The sequence below is a fragment of the Amblyomma maculatum genome, chromosome 3 (genome assembly GCF_055883805.1).
Source record: "Amblyomma maculatum isolate TAMU_Amacu chromosome 3, ASM5588380v1, whole genome shotgun sequence".
NCBI classification, from domain to species: domain Eukaryota; kingdom Metazoa; phylum Arthropoda; class Arachnida; order Ixodida; family Ixodidae; genus Amblyomma; species Amblyomma maculatum.
The window spans coordinates 215,765,535-215,778,489 of record NC_139346.1 but is presented as its reverse complement, the minus strand read 5'-3'; the positions used below and the strand labels follow the sequence as shown (position 1 = coordinate 215,778,489).

Genomic DNA, 12,955 nt, shown 5'->3' with positions numbered 1-12,955 from the left:
TGATTCCTTTATACTCAGGGATCTATCCGGTGGCAGATATATCCTCCGGTCTTGCTTCAGGTTTACGGTTACATCCCTAAACGTACCAATACATTCTTTGCTTTGAGATGTTGTGGAGGCGTCCGCAGCACCCCGAGGTAGCGAGGAGTGGGCGAGCATGTGGGCAGCCTCGTTGCCGGCGAGACCGGCGTGTGCTGGGGTCCAGATTTTGGTCACGCTTTCGGCGAGAGACGATTCGTTCAGAATTTTTGCATCACGATTGCTGACTCTACCCTTGCTAAAATTCCTAACCGCCAATTTCCTTTCCTGTAAACGAATTATAGAATGCCGGTAAACTTCGATGCGTTCAATGAAGTGCTGGTTGTGTTGTGGCTGTAGGAAGAAGGAAAAACATTGCACGGGACTGCTACTTTCTCTATAGCTGAGCCACCTCCGCTGCCTCCTGCGGACAGAGAAAGAGCACAGGAAATAAAAAGAAGAGGGAGAAAATGACGCGCGCCGCAACAACAGCCGTCCACCACCGAAGCGGTGGCGGGTGCAATGATGGCCCACAACATTCCGTGGTAGGTTAGCCCCTGCCTGGCCCTACGGGGCAGGGACGGTAGGTCAACGCCGCTTGCGGGGGGGGGGGCTAGCCAACCCCCGAATTTTATCTGTTGTAGGCGGTCAATGCACCCGCCACTGCTTCGGTGCATGGTGGACGACGGCTGTTGTTGCGGCGCGCATCTTTCTCTCCCTCTTCTTTTTTCTTTCTTCTCTATTTTCTCTTCTGTCCGCACGAGGCAGCGGAGGTGGCTCAGCTACAGAGCCAGTGCGAACAGAGTAGTAAAGTCAATGGGAACTTTTACTTCTTCCGCCAGTGCCTGCAGAACGCAGGCGAATTCCATTTCTTGGTTACTACTAACAGCATCGTTTTGGCCAGGGCATTTACGTGACTTTATGTGGCTCTTGGAGGAAATTGCCTACACGAGACCGGCTGCAACGATGGGACATTGCGCGGACAGCACAGCGCCCAAACCGCAACTGTCTTATCGTCACATGGCCCAGCAATGCGTCGTTGCTCGTGTCGTTTTGAGGGCAGCTCATGCCGGTTTCAGAAGTCTTGACATTAATCGCTTTCAGATAAATGGTAGATGTCCTCTCGGTCAATTTACACGATTGCTGATTGTAGCTGGCGCTTTCGCGTTATGGCGCAATCGTTGTGAGGCTCTCGCCTCAAGCCGGCGCCGACGTGCGCTTTTCCCGGTCATGGCGCGTCTGCAAAAGGAGATCGTAAGCTTTCTGGCTGAGGAATTTTACTACTTTGGAGAGCGAGAGTTCCTTCGCCAATGGTCTTTGTTTCCGTGTCGGGGGGACGTGTCCGGGTGGTTTTCAGTCCACCTTGGTACTCGCAATATAATCTAAATAATTATGTCAGTTCACAGCTGTATACCTCCCGAAACACGTGTGTAATACACACTGATCATGCGATTGCTGTATATGTTTGCACCTATATTTATTTGTCAAATTATAGTACGCTGTGTAGAATTTCATTTACATTTTCATTCAAAATTGTATATATTATCATTACGAGCATCCAATTATTATTATTTTTTCGGAATGTAAAGATTGAATTTTGACGTGTTTCCTCGACATGAGGCATATTATGTGCAGTGTCTCCTGTACTTAACCGCGTACGGTTTCAGTTTTGGTCATTCGTCACCACACATGTCAATGTATAGTGTCTAATCAATTTTTTTTCTGAACAAAAAATAAATTTACTGTATTTTGCAGTCAACACGTTGCATTTCATCCTGCGTTGCGTTTAGGCGAACAAGCATTCATCGATTTTTCTCTTGTGTGTACGTTTCTGGACAAAGCAAATTTTTAAAGTCAAATCTGAGTACCATAATATCTAGGCACTTAAGATAACGGAAAATCTAACCTTGTGTTTGGCGCATGATAGCCACAGACTTTTATGCTCCATAAAACTCTATATTTCTAAATAACTAACTAAATAGTAGGTTAAGAATGTGGCCAAGTGAGCATACATGCGATGTTGGAGGCACAATTAAAGGATTAAGGGAATAAATATCAAAGTTCATGTACGCGTACAAGGATCCGTAAAAGGAGAAGGCGGTAGCTAGGAACGCTGTGGCGTCATGCCCTTAAACGCGGAGCTTAACTGTCCGTTCAATTTTTATTTTCCTCTTAGCAGCGCCCTCATTTTTATGCATTGCACTCTCTCACGCGGATCCAGTGTTCGCCCTCCTCCCATATTTTATTGTGGCTATTATTACCTTATATGTGTCGCACATCAACGGAAACGCACAATATCTAATATAATCCGAGAGTAATTGCGCATTAATAGCTAAGATTGCGCACTCATGCACCTATAGAGAGCTTCGAATTTTAAGGAAAATTCCTCCTGGTCATTATCCAAGCATTATCGCAGCCGTATGTCTGGAATGAGTTACTACGCTCATGTTGCAAATTTTACTCCCCGTTGAGGGTCTCTCTGATCACTGGACCCACACCGCCCCCACTAAAGTTGGGTACTTATTCGCTATCACCCTTCAACTAATCTTCTGGAACAAAACGTTGCGGGCTAGTTGGTTCGTTGCAAGGGGGATCAGCGCAAGCTACACACGGACAAAAGGGGAGGACGAGACACACACAGCGCTGTGTGTGTCTCGTCCTCCCCTTTTGTCCGGGTGTAGCTTGCGCTGTTCCCCCTTGTAATCCTCTGGATGTTTTGATTAACACGGTTGGTAGAACTACTGCCCCGGACAGGAGATGGTTCGGGACTGCACCTCAGACCTGGTCTAATATTTCTTTTACTTCAAAATTTATTTCAATGTTACGTTCTTTTTTTTTTTTTTTTTTTTTTTTGTGGCCGTATATGGCGCTTGAGTTGAAGTTAAAGTAACCCTGAAACACGTTGCAAGCATTTTATGTAAAATCACTCAATTGCTAGATTGTGTTTTCATGAACATTTCAGGCAAATAATACTTCTACGTTCATTAAAAAATCTATGATCGTGTTCGGCTGTTGAGTTATTTCAAATATTTTTTTCATATTCACGCCCTCCTCCGCTTCACGCCTTTTGCAACTGATTTAAGAGAAGGTTATTGGTGATATTCTTTCCGACGTAACCCAGTTGTCGTGGCCGCGGCCAATCAACCGGCGCTCCAACGCCGGCCTTTAATCACGAAAAATGTTATGAGATTAGGTAGAAAGGCGCGCAGAGGCTGAAATTAAAATTTTGAATACAGATAACCGAACTTATGCAATACGCGTTCGAAAAATTCGTGATGGAAGTTATTCGTGATTCGGATACCACGCATGCAACATTATTATATATATACTATTGCAAGACTTTTTTAATGAGTAATTACTCCCGTACTACAAATTTGACTGCACCTTGTGGGATTCCCTTAAATATGGTATCCGTATTTAATGGGTCATTGCAAAATGAAGTGTTACGTTGTATCGCTCCCCTTTGCAAAGTTGTGCTAAATATGATGTCCACTATTTGATTCAACAGGGAGTGCCAGTGTATTAAAGGCAGCATCTCTGATAGCATGCAAAAAAAGACACGACAAAAGCAAACTAACGAAGTATGCTAGCCTCCATTCACTACAGCACCGCGCATCTCACGTGCAGGCAGGAACGGATTATGAAAGCAGCGTTGACTCATTTCGAGTAACCTCATTCACAGTTAAACCTGCATTCGTCCGCTACTCATCCCTCGTAGGCGAATTCCCTTGCGAAGCTCAGGTGGAGTGCGACAGAGTTGCCTGAAACGCTGCGCTCCGTCGGTGAGCCTCATGGTGTCTTCAGTACAAAGCTCGCTGCAAGTCCGAGAGGCAGCGAGTCAATGACGCAAATCCGGATAATGAAGCTGCTAATTACGACGCTCTGATGCTGTCTCGGGGATTAGGCCTTATCTCGGAGCGCCCTTTCTCCCTGCGTAAGGCTACGGAGCTTACGCGCTGAATTGCTGTCGCGGTTAAAGCGACACGACAGTCAGTCCCCTGGAATTAGTGCTGAAACGGGTTTCGTCTGCCAGCGAAAGATCGGAGTTTCGAGCGCGAAATAGTTGCAATGGGAGCGTGGATCGCAAAAGCAGCTAACGAGCACGTAACTCAAATTTAAGAGGTCGGGGGGAAAGGTCAACTAATATAAAGTCACGGTTACTTTTGTGGGCGTAAGCAAGATACTTTTTTATCGATCACTGCAAGATCCACGAATCCTCATTCACTTCCGCCGCCGAAAGCGAGGTAACCGCGCTCGCCTCTGCCTAGTCACGTGACAAACATAACGTCACTCAACCACAGCTATGCTGGAGCCGTGGCGCTCGTGCTTTCTAGGCAGCCTCCGCTTTCTCTTAGCCGGTACCAACGTTTTGCAACAGCTCTTGACAATTTAGCGGCAGCACTCGTCATGGATGATATCCAGGTGGGACGCCTCGTGAACTATCTGCGTCTCAGCTGAGGTTGCGAAAACGACAGGTCCAATCCGATCATCCAGTGGGCGTAGCTCGCCGAGAGGTTACCGCACAGAGAGGGAGAGGGGCAGGTCGAGCGAAACGTGCTACTGGTTTCGATTTTGTTAGGTTTAGCAGGGTCAAATATTTGTCTAATTATTTTCTTTTTGTGCAACTGATACGCGTTATAGTAACATCTGTTTACTTAAATATAGTGCTAACTTGGGAACAGTTGAAGCTCCTGTGGAACTTCTGCCCAACTGTAAAACAATTATTCCTTTGCCTCGCAATGCGGTGTCAACATCGTTCAAGGAAGAAACCCATTAGGGTATCCGCTCTTCTATGTGGACAGCGTTCACAAAGATATCAAAATGATAGCGGTTTAGAGGTTGCAAAATTTTATGAACACCGGTCGATCTAGCTTCCATAACGGGAAAACGAAAAACAAATGTTCAACTTCAGCGTCCACTGGAGCATAGCGGTACGGCTACGAAAAAATATATCTGATGTTCTTGAACTTTTGCATTGGAAGAAAAATTCCGATGACAACCTTCATCCATACCTACAGAGCTATAAACGGAACAAAGATCAAGAAACATATAACAACAAACATGTTACTTGTCCCGTTTATCGCGTTGTATATATGGAACATCGTCACCAACTCGCCCAACAACTCACCTTGTCGGATGACAACCGCCTTTCCAGGACAGTTCATCTCCCAAATGAGTGAACCAAGCAGACTGGCAGTCCACGAACTCAAGGCAGAATGTTAAAAGCAATCGGGAACTTATTTCAGTACGGGAACACTACTTCACGCGTGGTTAGACCGGGGAACCATTCCCTTCATCATCGTCGGCATTGAGTGTGGTCTTGCTGAGACCAGCATAGCAACAGCTTACCCGTGGTCAAACCAATAACATAGCGCACTCATGGCCACCCAAGTGGTGGGCATGCCTCTTGACTTTTGGCCTTTGAACGCAATAGTGCTCTGGTAGCGTCGCCCTTATAACACAGGCTCTGGCTAAAAAGGGCGCTGTCTCGGTCCCCCCCTCATTCCACCCCTCAAAAAAAGTCGGAACGGAGAGACTTCGACCCCGTAAATTTATCGGGGCAAGTAAGTGTGAAAGTTGAAACCTCCTAGCTATCACGACAGCTATTACTCAGCACGTTAAACTGCAACACATTTGAGCGCCGTGCTTTGCATACCGTCATTTCCGCCACCTTGCATCCGCGTACAACAGCTCTCGTGCGTCCTATACGGTTTAACTGCGTTAAAGCCGTACATTTGTAAATTGTTGGTTTTCTTCTTCACTCCTTAACATTACATGAATACCATTGTAATCCCGTATTTGAAACTCACAAAAAGGGCTTCTGCTCTGACTATAATTCGTTCGTTCCGCTAGGATGTGGGCACAAAATTTCCGCGGAAGAATTTACCACCAGTTCAAGAAGCGTATACGACTCTGTTACAGTGCCCCTGAAGAGACAGGACAGTTGACTTGTGTCTTCGTGTGTTCCCAGAAACATAGCCTATTTGGGCCATGTTCCAGAGTGTGATCACAGCGCCACCAGTAACCTGCGAATAACAGACTCGCTTTTGCGATCATAGTTTTGCTTCCAAGACACAGTCTTAGTAGTGGCGTCTCAACCAGCAAAATATATATATATATATATATATTTCGTTGTTTTGTGTACCAGGCTTACGCCGCAGGGCAGGTTACCAACTCTGCTGACTGACGAGCTCGGCAATGACATAACAACGCGTAAGAAGGGTTGCCGACAGCAGCGCCGCCGCTTCATTTCACCACGTACGTGCGAGGAGAGACGGCCCTTGAAAGGTCTCGCTCTGGCTGCTGCACTGTCTCTTCTATTTTCATCGTAGTTAGATGTCCCATAACTTGCAACGTTGCATTCCTTCTGCAGCAAACCTTTTCCCGTGCTTGATGTGAAAATGAAAGCCGTTACCGGGGAAAGTGAAGGCAATTCGCCGTAAGTACTTTTTGTTTAACTAAAGCTGTTTAAGCTAGAAAAGCTGCTTGGTTTAAGCCTTCTGTTGTGCTTGGCTCGAGCAAATGATAGCACAAAGCACAAGTTATGATGTCGCCGGGAAATCTCGGTTGGCTGTGGATTGGTAACTATCACAGTTATATATTTCAGTAGGCTGCAAAGCTTTCGCACTCCAGCTTCTATGCCGATTTTGTCTGTTTTTTTAATTAATATTATTGTAACCTCGCAGTGGGACCATGCCCTGATGAAGAGTCTACCTCAGCCATACCCCGGCCGCCACCGCGTGGATCACTCACGCTGAAAGGTAACGCTGTATACACTTTGGCCTTTATTAGACGCGGGTGCGCATATAACCGAACAATTGGGCTGATACGCCTTTATAACGCCAAACACAGTTTCAAACTGAATGCGTCTGCCTGAACACTAGCTTCGCCTGAAAGCCTACTTACATTCTTTAAAGCCATAAGTCCACGCGTAGTGTGCGGATAGTGCTCTTGTATGTCGAACCCTAGTGCAATAGCATTGTTGTCCATTCATTTTGCAGTGAAGCTATTATTATATCATTTCCACTGTATGCTTCACCGTTAGCACAGTAGGATGACCAGTCATGTGACTAGCCTCGTAGCATTGATGAAACCGTGACCAGCCCAGTGACGTCACTCGAGCGTGCGCGGCGTTTGCTCATGCCGCGCCATCCGCGCGATCCCCATGCAAAAGAAGCCATTCGACGCAGAGCTCCCACAGCCGTCAACATGACCTCCTAGCCACGATATGCAGCGATTAGGCCTTGAAACGAAGATGAGCAATCACAGATTCACAAATTGAGAAATTAGAAATCGAATTAGCATACAACTGCGGCGCTGGGTGAACACCTTGAAGAGAAGACATATTCGCCTGGATATATAGTTTTTTTCTTTTAATTTGCTGCCTTGAAGTATTAGACACTCTGATCATCTTTCTATTTTTCAGAGGTAACTCTCAGTTCCATTTCTGTGATCTTGTATCTTGCTAATATTATATAACTGCATTGTCGTTAAGCGACAGTCTTAGTTAATTTTTGCGACGAGAGTTCCCCCAGTCAATATTTTTGCTAAGGGACCGCCTTTTGCGACACATACTATAATCGTCGACTTTCTTTGCATTGGCATAGAAATAAAAGCAAAAGTGAATGGTTCAAGAACTAATTCAATAAGTTGCGCTACATCGTCTCCTTCGCTGGACGATATCAGCAGCAGGTATCTTTAGCGGCGGGATGTGTACTGCTCTTTCCACACATACAGCTGCAGCCCGTTCTAGAGACCTTACGAGGGAGTTATTTAAAATAGTTTATACTTATGACCGCTTTTAATAATATCCCCGAGCAGATGCTCTCCATCGAATTTTGCAACTGCTTCAAAAAGCCTACGTCCCGCCCCTTGAATGCAATTGCTTCAAAATCGATGAATGGCACTTCAGCCACGTAAAATACGTCGGTCTGTCCTTAAACATCACCCTCTATTAAATATGCTACCACACTTCGGCTTCTTTGCTATGTAACGTCCGTGAGTCCACATTCGGATATTTTCTCAATGATTAACAGCAATAGGATTTGATTTAGACTACTGCACATACTTGATCCGAATCAAAGCATCTACCGGCTCCTGTTTTAGACAAATGCCAGGAGAGCTTTCATTGCTGTTTATGCTCTACGAATTGATTTGTAGCTTCAGCACTAAAAGGCAAAACGTCACTCTTGTAGAACTCGCCGTGGTAGCGTAGTGGTTATCTCTAGGTCAAGCTGGAGATAACTACTCCGCATGATGTCTTGTTATCTGTTTTAGAGCATGCAAATGTGGGCTCGGTTATTTGCAAGGGAGTCGCAATGGGCGTACAGAGGGTGCACGACGCGGCTGCTAGTAAATAAGAAGGTGGGTGAGCGCATCCAAGTGCAACGCTCTGTACGTCAAGGTTGCCGCCTGTCGCCATTGCTTTTCTGCTTGTATATTGAACCATTTTTTCTGAGCATTATCGAGAGCAGCAGTGTCCGAGGTTTTCGTTTGCATGCAGCAGCGGTCCGCATACTCGCGTATGCCGATGACATTGTCGTATTCGGTGCCAACTATACGAAAGCATTCGCAGTGTTGTCACATTGGTTAAGGACTTTTGTTCTGTGAGCGGTAGTGCTGTGAACTGGAATAAGTGTCTAGGTTTCTGGCATCAAGAGTGGCCCACAACCCTGACGAATTTCGTGAACATGCGTCTGGTAACAGCCCTAGTAAAGTATTTAGGAGTGCCACTGGAAAACTACCGAGACAGTGAGTCATATTGGAACCAGCAGGTTTTAGAAGTACGCGAGAAGGCTTACAGACTAAAAGGATTTCGTTGGTCTGTTTGCACGTGCTACGATTCGTAACTCATTTCTTGTTACCAAAATATGGTACGTGTTACAAGTACTGCATTGTTCTCGTGTGAATGTGCAGATATTTTACCGTGTGTTCGCCATTTTTGTATGAGGAAGTAGTTGGGAGCGCACCCGCCGAACCAGCTTGTGTCAACGCGTCCGTTCTGGAGGAGTCGGTTTGGCTCATTCGTATTTGCGCAAAAGTGGTTACCCGTTTTATGTTTTTTCGTGATACGAAGGAGCCATTTTTAAGAACTGTGTGTCGGGTTAGATTGAACAAAGTTTTGCCAAATTTAGTTGTAAGTTTGGCGAGCATACAAAGGAGGATTTTTGGAATCCTTAAAGATGTGTACATGTCATGTCGTGTACTTCAATGCCGATTTTTGTTTGAATATTTATCAGCTACGGCACGAAAAAACCTTCATAAAGAATTGTGTGATGTCTTTCTTCCGATCCCATTGTACAAATCGTTGTACTCTGCAGGTCTATGGAATTCAGTCCTTAAAAAATACGGCTGTACCAGGGGTAACAAAAGCTTTCTTTTTCAAGCTCCATAGCAATACTCTAGAAGTTAAGACCTATTTAGAAATGGAGGTTGTTGTTTGTTTGTTTTTTTGTACATTGGGGAAATCACTGCTTCACACGCCGCAAGTCGGAAGCTATTGGACACATTTTCTTAGACTGTTTCGAAGCCTTTTTCTTTGGGACATTATACAACGAACGATTAAAAAGACCTACCCGTGCATGCATTCGGAATTCGATTTTTACCAATTGAAGATAATTATAGCTACCGCTAGACATGATTATGTTATTGCGCCTTCACAGTATCTGGTGATCCAGAATGGCTTTTAGGCATGCAGACATTGATGCGAGGAAAATACGGCAGTATTTTAGAGAAGCCGTTGCGAGCGTTATTATGTTTTCAAGACACACCAAGTGCCTGAGTTGCTTCCGAGAATGGAAGTGTTGCTGCACATGCCTGATTTTTAATGGATTACACAGCCTGAACTCGCGTGGTTTTTAACCCACGTTGTGTATTTGTCGAGTAATATTCTTTATGTGTAAAATCTGATTATGAATTTGGCAATAAAGAAAAAACTGGTAGCGCAGTGGTTAGTGCGATCGGTGCCGAGGCGAAGTACCCGGGCTGGCACCCGGCAAGAGTGCACGTTTCGTTGGAGACGACACGCGCCCGTGTAGTGTGCATTGCCAGTACACGTTAAAGGACCTCAGGTAGTCAAGATTATTCTGCAACTCTCCACTGCGGACACTTTATATCTCTTATTTATTCCCTCTTTCAACCCTCAAAGCGGGGACGTGAAGTGTCCGCTAAAAAGAAAGGAAGTTGTGCGTTATTTCCTTTCCTGAAATGACGCAGTTCTTTAGTTTTGTTTTCACGTTTGCCCCGCGGTGGTGGTGCAGTGGTTAGGGCGTTCGACTTCTTTACCCAAGAATGCGGGATTGAATCCCAGTCTTGGCGAGTGTTTTGCAATGGAGGCGAAGAGCAAAGTGCCCGTGTACTGTGCGATTTCAGTCCACGGTAAATAACCCCAGCTGGTCGAAATTTCCAGAGCCCTCCACTACGAAATCCCTTTCTAGCCTGAATTGCTTTAGGACGTTAATCGCTATAAACCAAACCTAACCGAACCTAACCAAACCAAACCACACGCAGAGAACTGTCCGCATTGTCCGCGCTTTGTCTCTAGCTCTAGCTATCTGACCACACCCTCGTCTCCGATATCTCAACCCCCGCTTTCCCGGTGACGACCACGTGTCCCAGTGGCTGCTGGCCTCTAAAGGCATACCATTGCGCGCCTTCTTGCTTGCCACCTCCGGGACGTGACGGTGCCTGCAGAGCGGAGAAGTGCCACCTGATATGTGGGGCGTAGACGAGCGGCAGTCGTTTGGATCAGGGTCTTCAAAATTCGAATTTGTTAGCCGAAATCCTAACCAGGATAGTCGGGGCAACAGGAACGATCAGCGGATGCCTGTTGCTTTTTAGGGTGCGCAGCGTCACTTCTCTGGGAAGGGACAGGGTGTAGAGGTCAAAGCCATCGTTTACATTCGCGGCCTAGATGCGGAAACCATGAGGTGATCGAGCCGCAATCTTCTCCCACTTCAGAACTTTCTGCAGCTAACGCTATCAGTTCACACTAATTGATAAGCTAGGCCACTGAGTATCGCTCTACCAAAATGTTTATAGATGTGTAAATTTTTTTTTCTAAAGCTTGCAACGCCCCAGTGTTCAAGCAGGCCACATTGAGTACTTCAGTTCGTATGAACAGAAATGACTTCTTTTCTGTCTGGTTTATTTAAACGCGCGTTTCATAGTTCCTGCGAGCTTGAGATCGGCTTAACTTCGCAACTTTAACCTTTCGGGCAAACCCTCTCAAGTTTCTGCGTGCACAAAATCAGCAGTGAATAGCTTGACTTTTCTTTTCATGCATATCTGCAGCTTACGGAATACATTGTCTCCCTTAACTACTCCTCCTACGAAGTTTATGACTTGTTCTTGAGGCCTGCATTATCGAGAGTTGCCGACAGCTATTTAGAACCGTTAAAAAATACCTACTTACGACTGCTTCCTGGAGAATGCTAGTTAAGCGCAACGCTTCATTTTGCGGCTTAAGCCCCCAGTCATGTTGTCTGGTCTTTCGCTTTCTTAGTATCGATGAAATTTTCTATCTTGCTGCTGTAAACAGTAGCACAGAATGCTCTACTCATAAGTTGGTAGCGCGGAATGCACATAGAACTCTCCTAGTGAATTCATTCCGTCCGCGCGGAGCTGTCATAAACAGCGGCTGCGAGCGCTCTCTGAAATGTTTCGTAGCAAACGAATGCAAGCCGGCAGACTCGATGGACACAAAACTGGGCGGCTTTAGGAAGAACGTCGTCGCTTCCTTCCTTTTTTTTTTTCTTTCAGCAGCATAAAACTTCGTCTGCTCGCTCATTTGGAGCCGCACTGTATCCTTGAGCGCATGTGCGCGTTCATATTTTGCGCCGTTCTCGCCTGAAATTAAGTTGGCGTCAGCAGAAGCAACTCGCAGCCATAATTAGGCCGCCATCGCGGAGCGATCGCGCTTGACGACGCGACCGCTTTGCAGACTACGACGAAGAGCTTGGCTTAGTGTCTTTCTAAATTGGGAGTTGGCAGAAGACGCGCAACCCTTGTTTCTGGAGCCAGAAGGAAGCGATCTGACCCGTTTTTGTTACGCTTTTGGTCACGAGCTGAGGCTGAAGGCTTAAACTGAATAAATGAGAAGAAATTCGCAAAATTATTTTTGACAAAGTGGATGAAATGCAAATTGGCGCAAAAAAAAAAAATGAGGAAGAAACATCAGCGCTCTTTCTGTCTCTGTTTCGTCTTTTGGCTTTAATTACTTCAGTCTCACAACGACCATGCTAGCTCCAACCAAAATATCACTGAAAGTATTCGGGCTTAATGAGATTCAGTCTGCAGAGATCTCTTTGGGGAGGCAGTTATGATTTGAATGTTAACTCTCGCGTTCGTGCCTAGACTGCAAACTATATTGTAAAAAATAGAAGGGGATGGGGGACCCTTAATCTCGGCGTATATGGTTATGGCGCGATAATGTTAGGTCCTCCCATCCGAGGCTCCCTTTGTCGATCCTCGTTCGCTTAGATGCGCTTTGCAAGCCTCTTAATCACTAATGCCTGAACTTGCGTCTGTTATCTCAGACGTACTATTTAGCATACGTAAGCTACCTAAGTACGTGCACCACCACCCGACGCAGATTTGAAGCACCGCTTAGCCAAGCCGCGTACGAACATACCTGCGTTGCCCAGAAGGCCGGATTCTCCTCCCATCGGAAGTGAGAATCACGAGTTGGCAGCTTCCGCCAAATAATCCATGTCATGTGATCACGTGACGTCGCACCATCTTACGAATAATCAGCGCCCAATCATGTCAGCTGAGAGGTATCACAAGCCAGAGTCATTCCCGTGATATTGCCCTTTTTTTTACTCTGAAACCCTGCTTCAATGGAAAGAATACTTCGCGTTTTTTCTTTCTAGAGTTTTTAATTTCAAGAAATTTTTGAAACTGTTTCCTGAAGAATCCTGTATGGCACGAAGACAAG

General features: G+C 45.8%; 1 protein-coding gene across 4 annotated transcripts in view; it reads left to right on the top strand.

The window, feature by feature from the left end:
* LOC146197698 (uncharacterized) overlaps window positions 1-12,955 on the top strand; it is a 448,896-nt gene that overhangs the window by 259,748 nt on the left and 176,193 nt on the right. For all 4 annotated transcript variants that reach the window (XM_084599608.1, XM_084599606.1, XM_084599607.1 and 1 more), the window contains exon 3: window positions 6,705-6,779. The gene's annotated coding sequence lies outside the window, so the exon portion shown is untranslated. The remainder of the gene's footprint in view (window positions 1-6,704; window positions 6,780-12,955) is intronic.